Genomic DNA, 25,859 nt, shown 5'->3' on the forward strand with positions numbered 1-25,859 from the left:
ACTGTAGAAATGGGTTTGGATTAATTAAGTTACTAGCCAGGTTTATGTGTTCTGTGCTGTGTCTCACCTGCATTATCTCCACAGGCCCAGTCAGCCATAGCTGCAGCTGCGTTTAAAAACTAGATGGACAGCTGCTTACTTAACTTAATTTACCACAGGATACCTTCTCTTTCTTTCTGAGGCTGCTGCTGGTAGCCACTCACGTTGTGTAGCTTCCCAGGCATTTTAGATGCCTAAAGAGCAGGTCAAGGAGTGAGATTTGAAGGGAGTTTAGTTCCTGTCATCTGAATCTCCTGCTGGGCTTAAGTGAAAGTTGTGGGTCCACTGATTCAAGTGATGTTCTTTTCTTAATAGTTACACGCCCTAATGAAACTTGTCTAGCCTGGTGCATGCCTTGGTGCTTCAAGAAGACTTCTGAAAAAGTGTTTCTTTCTGGCTGTATCCGCAGTTGGCTTTGGGACTCCTTCCCAGATTAAGAGCAAACGTTTTATGGTTTGGTTGGGCATTTTTGCCTCTCAGTTATGTTCCTTTTGTCTGTTCAATTATTTTTACCTCTGCTACCAGGTTTTTGTGGCCTGCTAGACCTTATTGTTTCTGTGAGTACTACCCTACTTTCTTAACACCTGGGATCATGAGAATTGTCTGCTAGGACTATGGATTTTGTGTCTTCATACAGATTTACTTGACATAATCATATATCTCGGTGAGATTCTAAGAAGTAAAGAATGAAGAGAGCCTCCTTCAGGTTTTCCAGTGGTTGACTTAGCTGAATTTCAGTTGCAGCAGCTCTTTGGGAAGCGATACCTGAATAAGAGCTATCACAGCCTGACTTTCAAGCAGAGTGGGTTTTGAGGGTGGCTGGCAGGTAGAAAAATTGCCTTCAATTATAAATTGGAGGCATTTGTTACTAAAATCCTTGAGACTGTAAGTGCCATGGATTATACCATGTGCTTTTACAGTGAAGAAATATGTGTCCCACCATATAGAGAGCTAGAGTGATAGAGAGAGGGTCTCTATGTGTGGATATCTACTTAGGGAAATGGCTGTCTAGCCACTGGATAAATAGGTACAGGTACACTTCTTTTCACGTGGAAAAATCACTACTTTCTGCTTTGTTTTATGATTCTTATTTGGTTCTCTCTGAGACTTGCACTCTTTGTGTCTGATTTTGTCTGTGTATCTTTTACAAAACTACAAGCCAGTGATCCTTTCTGTGTGTGTCCTCTTCTCTTGCTTTTTTAATGGTAGTTGCACTAGGACAATGTTAGTGCAATTGTTCTTCCTTTGAGTCAGAGTGGGATTTTTTTTTCCCCATAGGCACGAAATTCATGAATGCTTGCCCAGTTGCATCTGAGCCATAGACTGATAGATGATTTGCGTTGAAATTTCATTTTATTTGTTTACAGTCACTTAGGTGGTGGTGAGTCTTTCATGATCTGAGATTAAAATATTCATCAGTCATCAAATATGTGTTGGGACAGTTCATAACCTTTCCAAAACTGTAAAAGATGGGAAATTATAACTTTCATTGGAAATAGAGAACAGAGTAGTTAAACTTCATTCTAGTTCTGTTGGTTTTGGGACAGCATGCTGCCTGGAAGTCAGGTTATTTGAATGTGTCTAGTTTGGTAGCTGGAATAGGCACAGTGATATTAAAATAACGACGTGAAGGCTTGTTTATTTTTATGTAAATCTTGGTTTTCAACTGTGTTGTTATAGTATACTAAAAGTATATTGCAAATGGATTTTATTTTTAATAACAGGTGTTCAACGTGGTCAAGTTGATAATGTAAGAATACCTATGTTTAATTATGTTGATGTCAGCTGAAACTGTGTTACAGTGGAGTTATTTTACTTCTGCATAAGAGTAAACATCAGTCCAAACTTTTAAAAAAGTGTTTCTTTTTGATGTATTTTTATTGTTTTTAATGTATGTTTAGGAGTGTGTTAATTTCAAGAGCGTCACCATTTCCTGACTTTCAACTCTCTTTATTCACCTTAGTTTCTACATGGAAGAGAGAGGAGCTATTATTCTAATAGATGTTGAGTAAGTTTAGAGAAGATTGCTATCCGAGAAGTGAGGGGATTAAGAGGTACATCTGTGCAGACTATCTGTGCTTCCAAACACACTGTCATTGAATATGTTTTGTTAGAAGTTAATCTGCTGGACCAATGATCCCATTGTTTTCTCTACTACCTAGTGAAGTGTTAATGTATCTAGGTAATTGTGTTTCCTTAATTCACAGTAAAGACTGTCGGTTAGGGGGGTAGTTTTACAGTCTCACTGTCAAATTGAATGTGTTGTTTTTATTTTGGTTGGTTTAATTCACCAATCTTTTTCTTCAGGCAGTTAATGTATTTCAAGTTCTGCTCAGAGTATAAATGAGCCAACACTATTCCTTAGCTTCAGCCTGTATTCATCTGGTCTTACTGCTATTTTTTGCTTCATTTTCACTCTGATAAAATGTTATTTTATTAGAGTTATATCAAGATCATTAAGAAGTAACCAAAGGATCTTATTTTAGAAAGCCTGAGGGAAGTTTATATGTGAACAAAATAAAAAAAAGTGTAGGAAAATGCTGGAATATGCTGAAAGAAGCTCTGATTGTGGGTTTTTTATTTCCACTGTCATGGTCAATATTTTCTGTGACACAATAGGGGAGACAGTCTTTGTTTTTCTTACTCAGAGAATTTAAAGAATGGTAGTTCAGACACCCCTTCATCAACTGTGGTTGTTCTGACATGCTACATGGTCTAGGCACAGCACACAGGGATTCACTGTTGTATTTTGGTTTACATGTGCTACTGATGTTCTGCAGTCATTACAGTTCTTGTATTAGACTTCGGCTCATCCTTCTCAAGTGTTTTTTTAAGCACACAGGAGCTCATGCATACATCTGTTAATAGTTGCCTCTTCTGCTGCTCCTGTTGCCAGAGCGCTTCAAACTTTGTTAGTGATAAGCTGAGTACCAACTTGTGATACACATACCCATTGATGGCTCTAGTAGCTCTTTGTCAAAGCTGGAAATACTGTGGTCAGAAGAATGGATTTCAGGGTAGGTTTCCGATGAATTTTGGCAGAAAAGAACCATCTGAAATTCAGCAAAGGCAAGTGCAGGGTCCTGCTCCTGGAGAAGAACAACCCCAGGCACCAGCACAGCCTTGGGCTGACCTGCTGGGGGGCAGCTCTGAGGAGAAGGACCTGGGGCTCCTGGTGGACAACAAGCTGTCCATGAGCCAGCAGTGTGTCCTGGTGGCCAAGAAGGCCAATGGGATCCTGGGGACATTAGGAAGAGGCTTGGCAGCAGGTCATGGAAGGTGATCCTGTCCCTGTACTCAGCCCTGGTGAGGCCTCACCTGGAGTGCTGTGTCCAGTTCTGGGCTACTCAGGACAGCAGAGACATGGAGCTCCTGGAGTGGGTCCAGCAGAGGTTACAGAGATGATGAGGGGTCTGGGGCATCTCTGTTAAGATGAAAGACTGAAGGAGCTGGGGCTGTTCAGACTTGAGAAGAGGCAACTGAGAGGGGACCTCATTAATGTGTATAAATATCCAAAGGATAGTTTTTAAGAGAATGGACCAGGATCTTCTCAAAGGTGCAGAGCCAAGATGCCCAAGAAGTTCCACCTGAACATGAGGAAGAACCTCTTTACTTTGCAGGTGACCGTGCATTGGAACAGACTGACCAGAGAGGGTGTGAGTCTCTCACTGGAGATACTCAGGAACTGCCTGGACACAGTCCTGTGCCATGTGCTCTCAGATTACTCGGCTTGAGCAGGGAAGTTGGACCGGATGAGCCACTGTGGTGCTCCTCAGGTTTCAGCTTTAGCCATTCTGTGATTCTTTGAATTTGTTACGTCATTGTGCAGAAATGGTATTGATTTTGTTACTTACGGAGGTGGAATCACTCAGTGTTTTGAGCCACTGTGTTTAGAATATGAAGATACTGATAACTGGTTTAGGTTGAGCATTTTAAGTGAAGTGCATTAAATGGATCATGCTGAAAGTGATGTAAAACTGATTGTTGTGTGCAGTAGTTTACATGTATATTGTCCCAATATCTAGGCTGTAGATCTACATCAGTGCTGTGATGTTACATGTCATTAGAACAGGTTTAGTAGGAATTAGATTTGTTAGGAGGAACACTGGGATGGCACCAGAAGAGAAGCATATCTGAGGAGGATCAGAAAGTTCACGTATTTTTGATACAGCTTTATTCAACAGTCTGTGTTGCATCCAGTGATGGCTCCTGGATTTTCTCTTGAGAACCTTTCAGAGGATTTATTTCCTTTGAATATTTGTAAATTCACTGTGGTCATTATGAAATTTTACAGCTTTTGATACCCATCGTTTGACCTTAACCTGTGTTTAAAATAATGTTTCAAAGAAAAAATTTTAAGAGGCTACCCACTGTGAATTTTGTTTTCCTCCCTGAAAAAAAAGTTGACAATTATGTGAAATGAGGCACTGCTTACAGCTAAGGAAATGGTTTTATATGTGTGGATAGATAGATATAATCAAAGAGTCTGTCTCTTCTAACTACACTGGTTTAATTATTAACATCCAAGTGAGTATGGAAAAGTCAAAACCACATATAATCTATTTTATTAAATGATGGGTAGACTAAGGTAGTCCTGTGTAAAGTCAAGGGTGTTGACTGAAGGAATGCCATTCCTGTTGCTGCTTAATTTACTGAAACAATGTGAAGTGTTAAACATTGAAATAATTTTGCTGAATAAAAATGTATATACCCTCAGTTCTCTTAATACTCCATTATAGTAATCCAGAATGTGTCCCAGAATTTAAAAAAAAAACCCATAATTTCTCTTGAGGCAGTAAGATGGCTGGTTGTAGAACAAAAAGAGTTTCTTTTTTTTTGTCAATAAGGAACTAGATTAGTCTGAATATTTTTTATTTAGCTGATGAAATTGTTATCCATTGATTTATGCAGACATACATGAATATAAACTTAGCTGTTTTGAGATTGGAGAGAAAATGTCAATATTTTTTTTTTTAATTTTTGATTTTCATATGTATCAGTATATATAGTGTCCCTGCTCATAGCAGGAGGGTTGGAAGTGGAAAAAAAAATTAGACTAATTCAAACTAATCTAGTATATACATTTTGAAATAAGGGGGAAAATATTCAGATTAAATCGTAAGTAAAAGGGTAAGGATTCAATTTTTGAGGTAATTCTGTGGATTTTGGATTGGTCTGGAAGATCACCTTAAAAAAGCTAATAAATTAGAGGTTGCTTTGCTGAATGCTGGTATTTATCACCTGTGATTGTTTTAAGAGGCACTCAAGATACACATAACTGAAGCTGTAGTAGGTAGATTTCTCTATTTTTCTCTGGTTGCTTTCTTGCATGTATTTGGGAACATCACCTTTTCTCTCTTTCCTCTCTGGGCTGCTGGGCCCAATTCCTGTATGACATTTGTAGTAGGCTTATGAACAGAATCCCACCTATCACAGGAGATAGATTTGATATGTGAAGCAGCTTGCAGTGCTTTTATTGTTGGGTTTGTTGGCATTTTCTTTTCATGCATGCTTGGAAGGATAGGAGTTTATATGATAATTACTTGTTTTATTAAAGCTGTTCATCAGATATGGATTTCTGTAAGAGGTGTTTACTTTGTTTTTTATATACATTTCAAAATTGTGTTTTTAAGCATTAATTCTAAATCCTAAAGTTGTGGGGAAGATTAGTATAGTAGTTTGAACTTCCTTTAATAAATCTGAGTGTAATGAATTGGCTTCTGATTTAAATTTTTCCTACTCTTAAAATCCTTTTGGAGCTACTGTTACTACTATCACTTCTTGGATGAGATGCTAGAATGTTTTGGAAAGGTATTCCTACATGAAAATATACAGAAACCTCAAGGATAGAACACAAAGGTAATCCTAAGATCATGTGGTTTTTTTAAGCATGTGCTTTAACCACGAAACCTTCTGTCCTGAGTTGTAGTTTAGGATGTATTCTATCACCATCTTCAGTTAATGGCCCATCAATGCCTTTTGCATGACTCAGCGATAACTCCCTCCGGGAGTTATCTCTCTCTTTAATGGGCCATCAAGGCCCTCTTCCATAACTCAACATCCATTGTGAGATGCTCCGCCCATGGGGAAGAGCCAAGCATTCTCACCTGGATATAAGCTGGAATTTGAAACAGTAAAAGCAGCCACTGGATTCCCAGAGGACCAGAGCTACCAGACCTTTCTACAAGATTTCTGTTTCAAAAAAACCACCTCGTCTGGACTGTTTCCATCACTCTGATCAGGTTTTATTCTGGCTCTGTCACTGGTTTTTCTTTTTGTATTTATTTCATTTTATTTTATTCTATTTTATTCTCCTTTTCTTCTCATTAAATTTTATTTCTGACTTAGAACCTCTTACTTGGTTTGTTTTCAAAACCACAACACCTTCCCTCTTCAAACCCAAACTGAACTGTAATGGAACATGAGAACTTACTGGTGTGCCTGGTGGACACAGAGAGGTTTGTGTAACGGGAGGCCAGTACCTTCTTGCATCCAAGTTGACCCTGTGCCTGGGAGTGCCAGCAGCACCCCCCAGACATGGCTCATCAGTGGCTCCACGAAGCATCTCCTGCAGTATGGATAGTTAAACAGCAGTGAGGGAAGCTGGTCCCAAAGGGACTTTGGAGAGCAAATGGAGTTTGAGAGATGAAAGTTTCACAGGAGCATTGTAGAGGATGTAGTGTTGTGATTCAGAGAACATGTATCCATGTAGGTTCCCTGGTTATTCTCTTGACAGAATTATGTGTAACAGATATGTTATTAAATTAAACAGTCTATTGGTTAATATCAATGAGCCTAGCCATCCAGAATGAAGTTCTGTTGAAGTTCTGAAATGGGCTGTTTCCTGTTGATTACAGTCCACACTGACTTTAAGAGTTTTCAGTTGATAAATGTATTTTTACAGATTTTGCATAGTTTAAACATAACAGTCGTTGATGAAACAGAAGTTATATACTGATGATAAGAATAAATCAGATGTATTTCTTTCAACCGCTGTCTTGGTGTTTACCAGAATTTCTCTTCAGCATGATTTTCATAATGTAAATCAATACATGGCTTTTTTGAATTCTCTTTTTGGGAAACAGGAAGGAGAACGCTTGATCGGTATCACCTTTATCAGACAGTGCTGTTCAGAGAGAAGTTGTAATTAACAAATATCTTTTGTATTAGTACTGGTAATCCTCTTGGAGTTAGAAGTAGGTTGCGTATGTTTGTTTTACAGTTTTGCCTTTTCAGTGACTCTGGGTCTGTTCAGTTCATTCTTGTGCATGGGTATGTCAAGGGAATTTCCATAAGGGCTGTAACAGTAGAAGCAAAAGCAGTCGGACAAGTCCAGTATGCTCCATTCACCTTGTCTATGAACACGCCATGCAAAAAGATGATTATGTCAGGTCACTGCACCATCAGGTCTTACCACAGCATCTTTTCCATTAACCACATAATGAACACAGAAAATATATAACACTTTTTTAAAGTAAGCTTGCATTATGTGTTATGAGGCTTGGTGATTTGGCTTTATCCCTAATCTTTCTGCCATGTTTTGATGGCTGAACTGCTGAGTTTGGAGGCATTTGCTCCCCATCTCTGACCTACGAATAACAGGAGAACAGTTCTATTGGGAAATACACTTCTGTCTAGTTTTTCTTTGCTGCTCGGCTGTGTCTTAGATGTGTTATTCTGTCTTGTCAAATGTCAAAATATTATCATCTTTTGCAAGGTTTTGATTTCTATCTGTGGGAAGAAATTCAAAACAGAAAAATGAAACTTCTTCCTGTTTGGTTGTGTGGTTTTGGTTTGGTTTTTTTTTTTTAATTTTTTGGTTTGTTTTAGTTTTGTTTGTTTGTTTTTTTTTAAGTTTGAAAATGCCATCTTCACATTATTTCTTCTGTGTCTTCTTCAAATCTTAGGAGAGCAAGATGTGCTTTTTTCCTCTCCTTTGCTGTAAGGGAAATACAAAACATACTAATGTATATGAATATACTAAGTTGCTTTTTAAAATATGCAAATTATTTGTATGGGTCAGACCTAAGCAGTCAGCATTATCTACAAATTAATACCTTTTAGCGATCATGTGTTTCCTTATTCTGATTCATAAATTATAAGGCAAGAAGAAAACATGTAGGATCACGTACTCTGACAGTCTACAGGAAACAAGACACAGAGTAATAGTGTTAGAGATTTAGTAATTCAACCCTCCCAGATAAGGTAGCCTGTTTGTTTAATCATTGATGAGTTTAGCAAAATCTGAAAGATTTAACACTGCTCAGGACAACTTCCTTTTTTTTCTTCTTGTTCTTTTAGTGAGCTGTGTTTTACCACTACTAATTTATTGCTGATGCTATTATCTTTCACTCTACCGTTAGTAATAGCCTCAGAGATACTGGGCCGGTCTCTTCATAAACACAGAAATTGTTCAGTATGTTTTTTGTGACTGTGACTGCCTAAATCCAGTACAGAGGTCACCACATGGATATTAATAGAAGGAAACAATCTTAAGAGAGGTCCAGAGGACTGGCAGCATTTTCTGCCTCAGTTGGTAAGGAAAAATTAATTTTCCCTTCAAGTCATACTGAGGGAAGAATAGTTGTGTTTTCTAAAAAGACACCTGCCCCAGGAATCTGGCTGACAAGCTGAGAGTGTGGTCTGGCCTCTTTGTGTGGTGGGACTCCTTGGCTCAAGGTCCCTGTGGGAGTGTAGGATGCGTTATCAGGACTTGGAGGGGGAAGTTGTGTGCTGCTGTTCTCTCTTAGGCGTGAGAGACTGTCCGGAAGGATGAAAGGGTTGTGGTAGTTGTATGAAGGAACATACCCTGCTGAGATGGTGTTGGAAGACTGTAGTGCAGCAGAAGGCAAAGGTATCATATTGGTCTTGTTAATGGAGAGTCTTAAGTTATTTGTAGAGTTGCTCCCAGGTTTATCTGGTAGGTAAATCAGCTAGATCACTGAAGGAAAAAAAAAGGCAGGAATTAAATAAAGCACATGCAGTATGAACAGAAACATGTGGCAGGAAGACCCAATGCATATTAGAAATCCAGGATCCTAATACAATGACTTGTTGCTGAACATTGCTTTGCAGGGGTAGCATATGACTGTAGAATAAGAGTATCTGCCAAGTTTCAGATGAGATTTGAACTTAAAATTTAGGCTTTTTTTTAAATTTACAGAAAGGTGTCACTATTCTTGTATAAATATTAAACATGCATGTAACAGAAGATAAATTATGAAAATGTGTTATCCAGTTTACATGAAAAATCCCCCATTTTTTAGTTACAGACATTTTTAGTATTAGAGGAAGGATTAGAGAACTGGTTCATTGTTCTGCATTACATAATGGCCTCTTTGAAGTCATAGCATGATGACACATAATGCACAACCAAAAGCAAGGATAGAAACATAGTTTTCATACATATATAGAGTTTTCACCTAAACAGTTTGTGCTGTAGGGTTATTTTCGTACAAAATTTGAATTATTTTATAAAAAACGTCTGTAATAGGTACAAATATTCTGTGAATACAGAACTCATAAACCATGAGTTAGTTGATTATTTCACTTTACATTAACCATCCTTAGGGCAAAGGCAGCAAGTATTATCAATAAACCAGTTCAAGATAAGTGAAGACAAGTGAGTATAGGACTTGAAGTCCAAGTAATTAAGAGACAATTCATGACAATAGGATTTGGAAGGAATGTGGTGTTTCACGTTCTTTGGGTAAGACAGTATTAGATTTTTTGCTTTTAAGGCATTTACTTTTTAATTGTTCTTCTTTTATGATAACAACTCCCATTACTTTACCAGCTTTTACCTTTATTAGGCATGTATTCTTCCAGGTCCTGTCAAAAGTAAGAGCTACTGCTGCCTCATAAAAAACTTAGAGAACAAAGGAAGCTCGTGTAGAAGGTGAATTTGTTCCTCTCTCTGTGACTTGGCTGAGACTGTGAGGTACTGAAGCAGTTTTTTGACCAGTGTCACATTTTTTTCCTTTTTCACAAATCCTCTGTGGTGTTCATAAGACCTGAGACATTTTGCAAACAAAAACAAAGGCTACAGAAATGGTGGTTTTGTGCTTTATGAACATTACTTCTTAAGGCATCCTTCTGCTGTGATGCAAATAGAAACCTAAAATTAGCTAATGGGCAGGATGAGTAGTGGGGTGATTACTCTTCCTGATGGCCAAAAATTGTGGCACACCCTTTTCTGTCACCTTACCTCATCCACACCCTATTCCAACCTGTTGGAGATGTTTGTCTTGTCTGTGTGTTGAGCCTGGGTTTTTGGGCTTGTGTAAGCTGTTCGGAGTGGAGGCTGTCCTTTGTTGTGTTCCTGTGATGTGGAGAACAATGCAGACTCGTAGTGCAACTGTGTATATAAGAAACAAAAAGTCTTTTCTGCACTGGGCTCTGTTGTGTGAAGGACCCGAGTGGTTTTGTTCTTGAAAGCAGAAAATGTGGGGTTTCGTCAGTTATCACAGATCTTCTCTTAAAATATTTTTCTTTTAGAAGTCTTGGTACAAAGCTGGCCATTTTTTCAGAGTTTCTTCATATTCACTCCATTGCAGCCTAAAGGAGGAAGGCTACAGTCTGAAATCACTATACAGTATTGAAGAACAAAGAAAATAATCTAGTAATTATTTTTAGGTAAAACCTTAAGTAAAGCATCTGCAAGCCATTATCATTTATTCCAAAGATAAATTTGTGTTTTTCAGTATGGCTGTAGGGACATAATAGGAACACCTGCAGTTTTCTGTTTTCATGTGACCTTGTAGTTTAAATGTGTAGGAAAACAAAACTGCAGATAATTTTTTTCTCACATATTTTCTGCATGTTAACTCTGGAATAGAAAATGTTCAAGTGTTAATGCATTTGGTGAATGTAGTGGTTACTGAAATGAATGAAATGTAAGAAATTCCCATTTTTGACACAGTCTGTCATTTGTTAAGAAAGTTATGCTGTTTAAAATGTTATGCCAGTTGTAACCTGTTTGTTAAGAAAGTTATGCTGTTTGTACCAGAATTTGTACCCTCAAAATCTTATTCCAAGTTGTATACCCCCTCTAAAACCCCGGGTTCCCTTCCCCTTCTGTCGGGCTAGGCTGTCCCCATTCCCCATCAGCTCCTCGAACTGCTGGCCCCGCCTAATAGGAAAATCCAAGGACTTCCATGGTGCATCGCTCCAAACCGAAGTGCAGTTGCCGGCAAGCGGACCCAAAAGCCGGGACCCAGCACAAAATCCAGATAAAAGGGAGACACTACAACACCGAGAAGACCCTCAGCTACCTAGAGACCGAATTCTGCTTCTGCCGCCTCGCCATGACCACAAAGAGACTGGGAAGAAGTGACGCCCCTAGACCACACGAGCCCAGTTGAGTTCCTGGGGATTCCAGCGAGGCAGGAACTCCCGACTCTGCTGCGGCGAGAGCAGCAGATTCGCCTGACACCTCCTCAGCAGCGGCCTGAACGAGAACGGCGACAGGAGCAGGAACAACGACAGGAGCAGCGGCGGCGCAGGCGACCCCTCGAGTTCCCCCTTGAAAGAGCTGACTAATAAAGGCTTTTCAAAGGAGCAGGTCTCCTGGCCCGTTTATAACAGTTACCAAGGTTTTCAAGCATGTGTGATTTCAAGCATAATATATGATTAATTTCTGTTGATTGAATGTGTTTGAACTAAGCTAGAAATTACCCTCCTGTTACACTGTAAGGCTGTAGTCTCTGTGCTTAAGGCTTACTGGTTTTTTTCCCTTCCTTTCTGCCAGCATAATGAATTTACTAAATGACCATATTGAACTATACCGAGTACTTTTTAAAAAAAAAAAAAGTTTGTATGTATCTTAACGGTATGATTCAGTTCAGTTTAGTTTTTTAGTTTAGTTTATGAAAAATTGACTTCTAATTTTTAATGTGGCCACAAGCCACTTTTTTGCCTTAACAAAAGGAGTAAACTTCCCAACTTCTCTTTCTGTCCTCAGCGGTGATAACCTCTTAATAAGATTTTCAATATAATTTAGGTACTTTTAGTACTTTGCCTGTGATTTGGTAGCTGTGGAATGCTAAATTCAATCTGAAATCATCTTGATCCCAGTTTATTGTCAGACATGCTAAGTTCTCTTGGTTGGTGAATTGTACATACTTAGTGTGTGTACAGACTTATTTTTATTAGTTTGGGAAGGTCGGTTTGTTTTTTTTATTCCTTCAAAAGACATTTTTGGCTTCAAATAAACATTGGTGGAGAAATGTTTATAGTGATCAGGGGGTTTCTTAACACAAATATGCCGTTTATATTATTGGACTTTTTCTTCAGTTAGCTTGTCGAAATCTTGAAGAGCAACCCAATGCTGAGGAAAACACATCCAGTTGATTTGGTTTCAGAATGTTCAGTAAGTTTCTTCACCAGTGTGTGCTTCACTGCGCTTAGGTTTACTCAAAGCAATGATCCCTAATGATCTCATGCGGTTGGCAGCCCGGATTCATCTGCAAAACAGCACAGTGCCCTGCAGCACCGTGCTGGGGTGTGTGCTTAGCTGTGACTCGGAGGTGATCATCATTTCCTGCAGCAGCTCCTTTGCCCAGCGCTGCCCAAGATGCGAAGGAGTCGCAGGCGGTGTGGCTGCAGGCGCTCGGACTACTGCAGCCAGACCTGTAAAGAGCCTGACGCCTAGCTTTGTGTCACCCTGCAGTGTGATTCCTGTCTCCAGCACTGGTGAATGACACCTTTCCACTTCTCGACTTGTGGTAAAGTGTGCTGGGAGACATTAGTGAATAGGAGGATGAGAATTTGCCCTTTGGAGAGGGTGACTGTGTTATCTGTTTCAAAAATATGACTGGTATAACATACTGAGTAGTCAGAATTTAAAAGCAGAATATTATTTTCTACTATTCTTATTACTATAACTTCTTTTTAGAGCTCTGAGTGGGAAATGTTTCAGTGGCTAAGATGTAATATGAAATACAGAACTATCAGTAATGTAATGTTGCTTCAGCTTCAGTCTTAGAGAAACTTTAGGGAGTTTCGCAGATTTTTGTAGAATGATACTGTACCTGTTGTATGTTAAATAGGTGTGAAGCTGTTATTCTAGTGTTTGGGTTTCTTTCCTGATAACTAAGAAACAGTAAAGAAAAATTTGAGTATGAGATGATATTTCTCTGTAAAATACGAAAAAAAAAAACAAAAAACAAAAAACTGCATCACTCTATAAATGCTCTCCACGGTTGTGTGGAGCCTAATGAAGCACTTCGGAAGGGAAAGATGATGAGATTGCATTTGTTCTTCACCAGATTGTTGTATGCTGGTTTGCCAGTTACAACCTTAGGTTTGTTTTTTCTTTTTTAATTGGTAATTTTTTAACATTTCATTGTCATTGTTTTCCTGTATCAGCTAAATTTATGCTTGTCACAGTGAGGCAAGAGATTATATATCCCCGTAAAAACAAGTCAGAACTCTGTACGCTAGGTTGAGAAAACAATCAGTCACTTCTTAATTGGTGACACACCCATATGTACATCCAACTACTTGTCCAGCCCTCCTGAGCCTGTATGCCACCACTGCCTGCCTGCACAGACTTCCTCGAGGTTTTTGAAGGATTGGTTTTGATTTTATGTTTAATTATGGATTTATAGAAGATAAATGATTAAAAAGCATATGATTATGTTTAAATTGACTCCTGTTTATGCTTTTTCATTAAATTCATATCTTCAAAGTGGTAGTTTTTGTGGTTATGATTTGAAGAAAGGATAATACCTTTATTATCAACAAATAGCTTCAACTCTTTATACTGAAGACATTTAAGAAAATAGCTGTTGATGACATTAATCTCTCTTTCAGAGGTATGCCTATGTTTGGTTTTCAAGCTGAATGTAGTCTGAAGTAATTTGTGATGTTTATTTGAAAAGCTGAGCTAGAACTTACCCTAATAGAAAATCTAATGTTTGATGAAACCACTGAACCAAATTAAAGGTTCAGGGCTTCTGTTTTACAAAAAAACAGGAAATGAAGAATTAGTGTTCAAATTCTCCGCTCATTCTTCCGTACTGCTGAGAGGGTTGGGAGATCACAGAATGCCAGGGGGTGTAGTTTTACCTAAACTCCATCTCCATTATGTCAAATGGACAGTGTGTGGAAGTTATTTTCAGTGGAACAGGGTATTCCTCTCTGAAAACTAGTGAATTTATCTTAAACTCTAGGTTCGGCTTTCTTTCTCTTCAGCCATGCTGCTTAAGGAAACAGGTAATGTGCAAGGCTGCTTTCTGTGGTGGAATCACGGATGTGAATCAGAATAGTAGTGATGACACTAGCCTTATGGCAGTACAGAATGTGTGGAAACTCTTGATTTTTGGCTTGTAAGAGCTGCTTGTTAGGATAGTAGTATTGTCTTAGAGAATTTGTGAAATGTGGCATGATGTAGTGGTACTTCAAGTTACAGGTGAGGAAAGGGGGAAAGGGGGAAATTTGCTCATTATGGATCCCATTTTTACTTTTTTGATGTACCCATTGAAGTATACATAATACGTGAATTTTTTGCCAAGTTTATTGTGTAAGTTTCATGGTTCTTGTTCAAGTTAACAGCTTCTGGGTAATGAACAGCTTATGAACAGCAAGACTTAATGTAAAATCACCTTTTGTGGGAAGATTTCAGCTCTCCTCATTGACAATTTTGATACAAATTCCCTTTCCAGTTTATTTCTTCCACTGTCATGTTTCTCCTACCCCTGGCATTTACAGCTTCAATGTGGAATTTTAGTAGAAGTTAAAAGCCAGTACACATCTCTTCTTGCAGGATTATGAAATCTTGAGTTATTTTTAACTACATCATAAAATTTCCAAAATTCTGGAGAAGATTGATGTGTAAAGTAGAAGAACTGTACACTGGATTGCACTGTTCAACTTTATGTGCATCAAAGCCAGTGTTCCTTTTTATTTGGAATTGATTACTGCTGTGTAGAGTGTAGCAGAAGTTAATTTTCTCTGGTTTTAGATACTTACCGTTCATCTTAAATCTCTCCATTGCCAAAATAGAGCTTGAAACACGAACTTCCAAGAAAAACTGTCAAACCACAAAGCAGAAAACCAAATCCAACAATAATAACCCCCTGCCCTCAAACACTGAAAACTTGGACTGTTCGAGTCACCGTGTGAATCCAGAAGATAGAACTTGGAGACTGCGTGCATTATATAATTTAGGACTTGACAGCAATGCTCTCACTTTGGTTTCCTCTCCTTTAAGTTTGTCAGCCGTTCTGCTTTTACTGGCGCAGGTATTGTTCAATCAGTTACGTTTAAAAGCAGATGTTAGCTGTCATTGCGTGTTTTGAGGAGCAGTGTTTCCTGCAGTGTCTCAGGTGGCTCTGGCTGCTGCCAGCAGCGCTGCTGGGTCTGGCACTGAGCTGTTGCAGCGGTTGCATCACATGGGCTGTGGGCTATTGTGGCTACAGACAGTAAGTTAACTGATGTGTTCAAAATTAGAATGTTGACTGTAATTACCACTGCTTCCTTTTCGTCTCTGTAGTGGATGTTGCTTTACTAGTCATTTTATGTGATACTTCATTCTTGACACATCAGGGTGAATTAAATCTTCATCGTGAAATTGTTCTCTTCACACTATTAGGTCATACCTATTTACACACTATAAATCATATCCTTGCTTCATTTTTTTCCTTTTCTTCTTCCTTCTACACTGAGTCACTGGCATTTGCTTTCATGAATCTTCTGTGACCTACTTCTATTTGTGAGCAATTAGTAAATTGTTTTGGTGGTAAAATAGTCCTTTACCAGTATGGGTGTTTTTACAGGGCAAAAGTACATGCAAAAGTTGCTTTAGTAAATTGCTTATAACTCTGTAATGTGTTTAACATGGTCTTAGCCTTTCCTCTGTGTTCTTGTATTGATGTTTATATTGAAGTCTAGTATAGGAAGCATACGAGTTAATTCTACTTTTTTTCCGTCTTGTTTCTGTGTTCTTCTGTTTTCATGAGAGAATAAGGTGTTACTGACCATTGAAGTAGTGAAGGAGGGATTTAAATGAGAAATCAAACTTACTTGATTCTGGAAACTTCCCCCCCCCCCCCCCCCCCCCCCCGCCCCTGTAAAACTTAACCCTCAGTAAGAAATCTTGTTTAAGACATACTATAATTGGATTTTGTGGGCCAGATTGATTCATGTTGTTGTGCTTCACCCTGCTTGAAAACTTCTAGTGTTGAACATGTACTGGGATTCTTTGCTAGGATGATGCTTTTAGGTTTCCAGTTGCACTCACCAGTTTTTCATTAGGCATAACCAGGTGGATGAATTTGAAGTTATACTGTGTTCTAGCTGTGCTGGGTCATCAGCTGTGACAGAGAGTTGAAGTGTATTACTGTAGAGAACGACTTCCCTTTCCCTGGGTAATGCACAGTTTTTTCTCAGAGCCTGTATGAGGGATCACAACCCAGCACTGTGGTGTTTTTGATCTGCAGAAAACCTTAGATAGGCTAAAGGGATTCTAAAATTGAGCAGTGTTGGTGATTCAGAGACTTGGATTACTAAAGTGGCACAGCACGTCAGAAGGAAAGGATGTTTGATGACGACATGAATGCTTTATCAGTATTTTATTTGCCGTGGCCTAGATAATCTGTTTGCCACACTATTTTTTTAATACTATAAATGTACTTGTGTATATCATGCAGGTCTGTGGCTGCACACTGAAACACGTAAATCATCTGATCTTTCCTGGCTTGTGTGGAGCTTGATGATTAAGCAGTACCATAAAAAAAATAAAAATAGGGAGTAGATGTCAGAGGCCGTGTGTTGTCATCCCCACTTGTGACTGTGCCTGGAGATGTTTAAATTGCTTCACTAGAGATTATTCAGGCGCTTCCAATTACCTCACTGTGACTATGCAGTATGATGATGTATCTACATGTGTAATAGGTTGCCTTCCTCAGTAGCTATATTGCATGTGGAGCTGAAGTTTGCTCCCAGACTTAGTCTGGGTGCTGGGTTTTATACAGGGATGATAATTTGAGCCATAGCTAGTATCAAGTTATTGTTGCTGACACAGGTTTCTTAATTCACAATTGCAGGTGAAAAAGGGAGTTTGTATTCTCATGGTTCATTTGTATTTCCTTATGGGGAAATTCTGAACTGGTAAAAGACTTTATCTATGGTTCAACTTTGTCTTTAGAGGGAAGATATGCATAGGGGACTATACCAGTTTAGATACACAGCTAACTCTTTTAAGTGTAGATACCTAATAAAAATTTGTGGCAAGAAGAAATTATGTACATTTGTAAATGGTGTCAACTATGTGCCAGCATGTACTTAATTTCTTTTCTGTTAAGTTTCTCATGAGGCTTTGTTAAATAAAAAGTAATGATCAGTATTATGTCTGTTACATAAGCTCAGTAAAAGCTAGATCAGACATACCCATTTTTTGTAACTGTTATTTATTGTTTTGCCACTAAAGGGATATAACTGTGTTTGGAAACTCCAATGCAAACAGACTTTAATTTGTTACTGCTCCATATGTCTGGTGGGGAATGCCAGCTCGCTGGCCACAGGTAAATGTGTGGTGGTGTCTCACCATGATGACTGTGGAGTGTTTGGTCACTTACCTTTTGGTATAACTTTGCAGACGTCTGGTTCCTGCAGAACAAACACTCCCTTTATGAAAGCTGCTGTAGCTGGCATTAATTGATGCCCTCTGCCACAGGCTTGACAGGGACCAACAGCTGAATGGGCACAGTGAATGGAATTTTTTTTTTTCACCTTCCCCTGGGAAAATAATGCTTCTAGATGCTTAATTATGATTTAATTAAAAAACCTTTGGTCAGCTGTCAGTGTGAGGGAAGGAGAATGTGGGTCTCACTAAAGAGAGGAGGGTCTTTTGTTTGCAAACTGAATTTCTGAGCTGCAGTCAGTGTGTGCACACTCGAATGTGGGACACTGATGGTGCTGCCAGAGGTCTTGTGGGAACAGACGTAGTTTTGAGGTTCAGTGCCTTCCACTTAATTGTTCATATTCAGTCTCCTAACCAGTAAAGGACATGGTTTTCAAACAAACATATTTTGTCCTAAATATTGATTTTAATTTTTTTTTTATTTTTTTCCTTATTTTCGTTAAGTCCAGCACATTACTGACTTAATGCTTGAGCATTACTGACTACTTATGTCCAAACAAAAGGCAGGATAGAGTATTAATTGCAAAGTGTTTATATTTCTTGTATAGAAAGTGTGAGACTTTAGTTATAATATTGCCTCTTGTGGTTTTTAAAACCAGGGAAGGGAAAAGGAATAGGACCACTTTTTCTGTTATTTGCATTGATTCACTTAAGGAAAATATGCAAATTTACATCACGTTGCTTAAAATTAGGCATTTATTGCACATTTTTGGCAACTCTCGTATTTGCTTGAAGCAAGAAGATAAACCACAGCAATTAGTGCAGCAGTGCTGCTGAAAGGATGAAGCTCATTTCCCTCACGTGTCAAGTGCTCAGTAGGCAGCTGTGCTTCATCACTGTAGTGCTTTTCTATCTGTAGATGTGTATCCCCACTTCTGGGTCTCAAGAGGTTAAAAGGTAACTTTGTGTTCTTAGTTAGGAGCATATGTCTTCCAGGGACTATACTACTTAAATGCGTTTCCCTCCTTTGTTTTTCTGCTTGTCCAAGTGGGAAACCTGTGTAAGTAGGAGTAAAAAGAATTCAGGCCCTTGTCATGCTGAGTGTGATAATAAAGGAGTTCAGACTCCTTTGCTACTGTGTTTGATTTGCTGTAGTTTTCCTTCAGTCAGGTGCATTGCTCTGACATTGTCTTACTGTTCATTTCTTAAGTCTTTGGTAATATTTGCTATAGGTTGAAGACAACTCATTTAATCCATCGTGTGGAGCCTCATAGTTTTGAGAGAATGGGAGCTACCAGATTTATCAAAGAAGGAAAGAAGCAGTACTGTCCTGTCTGGACTTACTGCTCTTTTGAGTAAAAATGAATTGTTCCTACTTACAGAAGAAAGGAGCCAAGTGCAATTATAATTAGGAGTTAAACCAGAAGAATTAGACAAATTACTGAATTAGAACAGAAAATGATATAAAATCTTTCTCCTTCAAGCAGCTCCCAATCTCCTATCCTTGAATTTTAGGATGTGATTACTTTAGTTCTGCTACATGAAGATTATTAGGAGAAAAAACGGTGAGGTGGGGTGGAAAACAAAGGGGAAAACAAAGTCTTGAAACTGTCTTAAAAATACTGTAAAATAATGGAGGAAAAATATTTCTAGGACTTTGCCTCTTAGTGGCTTTTCTCCTGGGGTGAGTCTCTGGAGTACAGTGCAAAGCAGACAGTGTTTCATGTGATAAAGGGTGCTCTGTATACTTCTGTTTAATAATCTTCTGATTCTTTTTATGTGAAAGTAGCCTTGGCAACATAAATTTTTTTAACAGGTAGCAATAAATAGAGGAGGTTGAAAGGAAGATGAAGCACATCTTCCATAACAAGAAGCAGGGCAAACTAAATAGTTTCTCTTGTTTTCTTCCCCTAACTTGAAATGGATTAGTCATTTTTGCAGTGTCTCTTAGACATCTGTCGAGGAAGTAGGCCCTTTTAGCCTGGCTGCATGTAACTACCTGATTTCAAAACATGACAGACTTTAACCAACTGGGACTTTCTGAGTATTGATGCCATGCAGACATTTTTAGCCAAGAGAAACATTCCTTCAAATTCCTTTCCATGCTGTTTGGGGAATGTGCTTACTGCTTTAAAGAGGCCTGTATGGTTTATCATCCTGACCTGCCAATTCCTAGATACATGGTAAGTTAGGAGCAGTGGTGCTCCAAGCAAGTAAGAAGCAAAGAAACCCAAGAGGAGGTAGGTCTAAGGGGAAAACAGAATGAGAAAGCTGGAGAGAAGGTGAACAGAGTTTCACTGTGGTAGGTAACTGGACAAACAGGTCTTTGGTCTGTAATTTGGAGACACTCCCATGTTTTATCTAAATTCTGAACTCTGCCGGCCTCAGTTTCAACCAGAGGTACAGAAAACTCAGGATATGTGTTTGGCTCGCTGGTAGTACTGAAGTGTCCTGGGGAACTGGCCATGGTTAATCCTGGGTCTGGATGGATGTTGTTCAAAGGAAATGTGGCTGGAACTGGACCCGTTTGTTTATTGGTTTTGTTTGGGGTTATGTTTTGAACAGACTGACTGGGTAAAAGTCAGCATTATATTGCTTTGTTGAGTGTACATGTGGAAGAGGCTGTTGCTCCCCGCTGAGGAGATGGAAGGCTGAGGAGGTGGTCCCTCATCTGAGGGGTCCCTTGTCTGAGTCTTGTGTTGTGAGCAGCAGCGGCAGGGCTCCAGCCCAGCCCCTGAGGCAGGACAGAGCCAGTGGCACTGCCTGTGACAGTGTCTGTACCACAGCCCTGCAGGCAGCACGCCAGCCTGAGGTGAAGTGGCAGCTCCAGGGGAAGTGGCATCCAAGATCCTGACTCACCTCCATCTGCTCCCCCGGTTTCTCCCAATCTGTTAACAACCAGCAGTGGGTCAGAGTGAGGAACAACCTGCCCCCATCATCCTCGCCTCCACAGCTTGCTAGGAAATGTTTGGCTGCATTCTCTCAACACAAGGAATGCTCCAGGAAATTGTAGTGAGAATTCAGAGTGATGAGGGTTAATGTGAACTGCGGGCGATGGCCCAAAAGCACAAGGAGGCTTCTCTTGAACCTTCTGTCTGCAGCCTGGGTAGGCATGCCCTCTGGTAAATAGAGTATTTCCTGTCTAGTGCAAACAGTTTCTGCAGGATTATCTACTATGCAAGTCAAGGCAGTGCTTCATTTGGTTAATGCCTCTGAACTAGTGATGCTGCGATATTAATAGGTGTCATGCATGGACTTTTTTTTAAGATAGAACTTCTAATATACTGTAAACCCACAGTGGCTACTGATTTTGGCTTTTTTCAGTTAGACTTGTTTGTTTGTTTTGAGTGGTGTTGGGTTTTTGTTTTGTTTGTTTTGGAGTGGGGCTTTTTGCATGTTCTGAATTATGTAGCATGAAGAGGATCATACATAACAGTAATTTAGGTCAGCCCTGCATGTTTTTTCTCTACATTTGGTGCTAGCTTCCTAATTACACTTCTATTTTGAATGAATAACATTTATGTATCAAGGAATTTAGTTAAATTTCTCAGTATGATAGGAGACATGCTGCTTACCTAATAACTTGGTTTATTTTCCTTCTCAAAATACAAAATAAACTATAAATTCAAGAAGCAGTGGGATTTAAATGATCCCATCATCATGTTCTCAATGGGTTGTATGATGTGAAGATAGAAAAATGTCATTTTGTGTATAATAAAGCAGAATTGCTCAGTGGTGGTTTGTGATCCTGAGCATTCTTTTTGTGTGCATTCCTCTGCATACTCACTTTTGTTGTAGTACGGACTTCAACTTTTGTGCAACTATTTTATGAATATTGTACAACTATGGAGTTAGTAGTTAGCTTAATACTTTTTTGTTACTATAGAGATGAATGTGTAATTTTGTGAGTTAAATGTGAGTCAGTGGGTTTAGGAAAGTTCAGGACAGATAGAAGTACACCTTTTTAATTCTGTAGCTAAAATTCTGATTTCTAATAACTACTGATTATTTTCCTGTGCAAGAAGAAGAAAAATTATGGATCAAAATTGAGTAAAAGTGAGAGCAAGCAGTGAAGCTGAATACTCAAGACATCCAAATAGCAAGTTCAGTTGAGATGGCATAATGATCTCCTTATTTGTATTGTAACACTCTGAGTAAAGGAGATTGAGAAGCCCTCTACAGTGTAAGAAGTCTTTGTGTCTGTCTTCCTCAGGTCTGACCATTAGAGATTTGGCAGATACTTTTGCAATTCTGTGATTTTTCCTGGTGTCTTTTTTCGCAGTGATACTGTCTTGTCTATGTTTGAATCCTTTAGCCAGTCCATGGAAAGAGTGATCATGGATCTAGTGGATCACATTTTGTCTTATTTTCCCTGTATATTTTTCTTTTTTAGAAATACAAAGAAAAAGACTTAAGTCTTTTCTTTTGTATGATTGAGGAAAGTTCTGATGGCATGGTGGCATGCTGGTACTTGGTATTAATGGTTAGGGAGAAGGATGTTGCATGCACATTTTTAAGTACTTAGAGAGCACCTGTAGCTTACTGGCCATGTTTACCTGGCCAATAGCCAAAGCACTTAGTGTAATGTTGCAAAGGTTCGAGAGAGACTACGGAACTAGGGCTGCAAGCTGCTGCATACCTCGTCTTGGTGTGCTGTGCTCATTATGTTTTCACAGCACTCTTTGTTTCTTCAGACTAAGGCTCTCCTTACTTAAGTTCACTAAACCTTACATACAAAGGAGGAAAATCTGAATCCTTCCCTACATTGTAAAACTCAAAATTTAAGTCCTAGTAACCTTTTTTTCCCAGCTTGTTGCAGACTGATGTGGAATAATTCCTCAAAGAGAGAGGATATGTAGTAAGAATGTTTGACTGTATGTGCAATGTTGTGAATGTAGGATGTTAGATATATGTATATATATATATGCGCATATATTTTATGCATGTAAATATGAATGTGTATATGTATGTGTTTGTACGCATATCTGTATACACATACCTGGTTAGGGGAGTGTATATACAGACATATAGTCTAGTTAAAATATTTCAGAAAATACTGCTAGATGATAGTAAATTGACATGAGTGTGAAATACTGACAGCTCTTAAAAGAATGTAATGAAAATTGTATGTTACTGATGCTATATTTTACTTACATTCAGACGATTTGCATACTTCCCTCAATTATTGTATCACCTTGAAAATGTAACGCAGACAGGAAATACCTCTCAGAATTATAAACCTTAGTTTCCTTGCTCTTTAGTCTTTCCTAGCTGTAAGTTAGAACAAGGTAGCAGTCATTACCTCTGGATGGAGTCTGTTGATTGTCTCCGTGTAACTGATTCTGCAGTGATCGGTGAAGAAAGTTCTTGGCCAATTTGTTTCCTTTGGTAAAGCAGTCTAGGTGTGAACTGGCGCTAAGTGTGGGCCCTGTGTTACTTGGGCTTTCCAGGTCTGAAGATGCTCCATCAAATACAAGCTTAAAGGCTACTTTTGGCAAGGTAGATGCTTGCAGTATCGATGTGAGTCATCTCTTCAGGGCAGCTGGTTTTTGCATTTGTTCCAGTTAATATCCCACATAACTTGTCTGGGTTCTGGAGCACATGGAAATACTCACTGAACTGCTTTTTAATGCAGAAGGCTTCTTCTTCAAAAACAAAGTAAACCAAACCAACCATACAACACAAGACAACCATACAGCCAAGACAAACCAAACTAAATTCCTCACTTCAAATGTTCTGGGTTTTTGTAAGTGCTGTGTGCACTGTTCAATGAGTCTTCAGTACTGGTGTTGCTGAAGGTAATAACTATGATGTCATACCTTGGCTACCTTCAAAACAAGTTAATATATCCAAAATAGAGCTTAAATTTAACTAACCAAAGTCACAACATCTCAAGTCTTGCTAGAGACAGCATGTTCCTGCAGAAGTAGTTTTCAAGTATGCAATTTTAACACCAGAGAAAATATAGCTACCTTTTCTATCCCTAGAGCCTTTATAGGAGGGCTGGTCTTGGATTATTAGTGTCCCATGTGTACATGGTTAGGCTTTGCATTTTGGGTATGGCAGTAACTTCATTTCTTTTACTTGTATTGGCAACTAAAACTATTTGTTCACAGCCTCTTCTTAGAATGGAAGAAATCGCCTTTTAATCTTTGCCTCCAGCTAAACAGCTATATATTACACTAATACCAGAATTAAGATGGTGTGGAGTAGGGCTGTGCTCAGCATAGGCTGTGAGAGGTGGTGAACTGTCATAGTAGCTTACAGTCCAAATCCATCTTCATTACAAGTGTAAATAGTAATAATTGAGGATGGTGGAATAAAATAATTACAAATTATAAAGGCTGATGCCATATTTCCCATGAAAAGCCTAGCAAGTGATAACCTCTGACAAAATAGCCTGCTTTTCCTACTTTCTTTGAATAAATAAAAGTGATTAACCTTCACTGCCAGTAATTTGTTCATCTGTTAGCCCTCATTCAGAGGAAGAAATTTCCGTTTCAGTGCATATCTTTCACAACTATTGCCATTTCTTGATTGCTGTACTGGGAAACCTGCATTTCAGCTCTGGATGAAGTATTGTCTGTCCTAGAAGCACTGCATTTCTGCTTCAGCTTTTTATTCTGTTTAATGTTTCCAGGAGGCTGTGGAATGCAGCTCTATTTTAACAGCCATCCTTGTACTCTAGCCTTGTGCTTTGAGAATGTCAGTCTAACAGTTCCCCTCATTTCTACCCAAATAGCTTTTGTCTGATACGGGAAGAATTGTGGCTATTTAAGGAGCAAAGTAATCAAGCTTTATGCAACTGGGTTGCATCTTTCAGCTGCTGCTGTTCACCCTGGCTTTGTTACAGTAGAAGTTCAGCAAAAGCACTTCTGTGTAGTGCCTTCTGTTTGTTTTATCATGAGTGCTTCTCATCAGAAACGTTGATGGTGGCAGCTGGAGAAGTGACTTGGAGTCAGTGCATTGGGGATGATGCTGGAAGAATCATTCCCCCACAGGGAGGCATGGTGAGAAGTCAGGATAAGGAGGGGAAGAGTGAGTGGGCAGGAGTGTCCATGACAGAGAGCAGGAGGTACAACAGAACCTATCTAGGGGGGCGGATTTGGGAAACAAATAGGGAATTATGAATTGGACTCTAAGGTAAGCAGCAGTGCCATTTGTCCGGGGCACTGCTGATACAGTGTAAGGTCACTGACTTCCAGATAGGTAGTCACCCAGGAGGAATCAAGTCCAGGAATGATATTCGTGGGGCAGAGAAGAAAGCAAAGGGCAACAAATGTAAACTTTGTGTTCTGTTCAAGTTTTCTGCATCCCCCAAAGTTTAGTTATTCTTAAATGTGACTGAGTTTGTGTTTCTGTGTTCTCACCAGCTCTTTTTCATCTTGTAAAAAGATTTTCTGTCTTCTTTTTTTTTTTAAAGTGTTCTAAGCTTTGCATCTTACCTGCTGCCTGACTTGCTAGTTCTTCTTGGCATGCAACCTGATCTCAGCATGAAATTCAAGGCTTAGAGAATTGCATTTTGAGGGTTAGTGCTCTTTGGTTTACCTGGGTTTATGTTTCCCCAAGTTACAATCCGTGTAGAGTGTTCCTGCACGGCTATAACTTCACTGCAGACAAAGAGCCATTATTTCAGGGCTGCCTCTTATCCGTTGGTTTATCTTGTCAGATTTGAATAGGAGAAGAATAGTTCTATGAAAACAATAGAAGGGGAAAGTTACTTGATGTGTTCAGAGATCTAGAAAAAACTATTTTGTCTGCAGAGTGGTTTTAACTTCTGAGATTCTTTTGTATAAGGAAGATTGCTGTTTCAAGGCTAAATACAGTTCAGTAAGTAATGCTTTGATACTTCCTTTGTGCCACCCTGCTTCCCATTTGTGGAGTTCTGGCAGCTTAGATCATCTTTCAAGGTTCCCTGAAGTTTATTTTTTTTCATCCACAAAATGCCTCTTTTATAATAGCATTATTTTGGGGAAGGAATTGTGTTTCACAGATTATACAGGATGGATTACATTGTTTCAAAATCTTTGTGAAGCACCACTGAAAAACAAAGCTTACAGTGAGAGCTGCTGGATGGATTTGTCCTTCCATGCAGTGAGTTGCATCTTACCTTACTGGTAAGGCAAATAGAGGAGACTTCATATATTGTTTCTTTCTCAATAGAGCATTTCATTTGAGTATGATAGAAGATAAATTCTCTCTGCAGCCACATCTGAGCAAGTAGCAAAGATGTTTT

The 25,859-nt window shown here is 39.0% G+C and overlaps 1 protein-coding gene across 2 annotated transcripts in view; it reads left to right on the top strand.

Moving 5' to 3' along the window:
- The window catches only part of MAST4 (microtubule associated serine/threonine kinase family member 4), a 198,992-nt gene that overhangs the window by 97,691 nt on the left and 75,442 nt on the right, over positions 1–25,859 (top strand). The window lies entirely within an intron of this gene.

This window comes from Sylvia atricapilla, chromosome Z (genome assembly GCF_009819655.1).
Source record: "Sylvia atricapilla isolate bSylAtr1 chromosome Z, bSylAtr1.pri, whole genome shotgun sequence".
NCBI classification, from domain to species: domain Eukaryota; kingdom Metazoa; phylum Chordata; class Aves; order Passeriformes; family Sylviidae; genus Sylvia; species Sylvia atricapilla.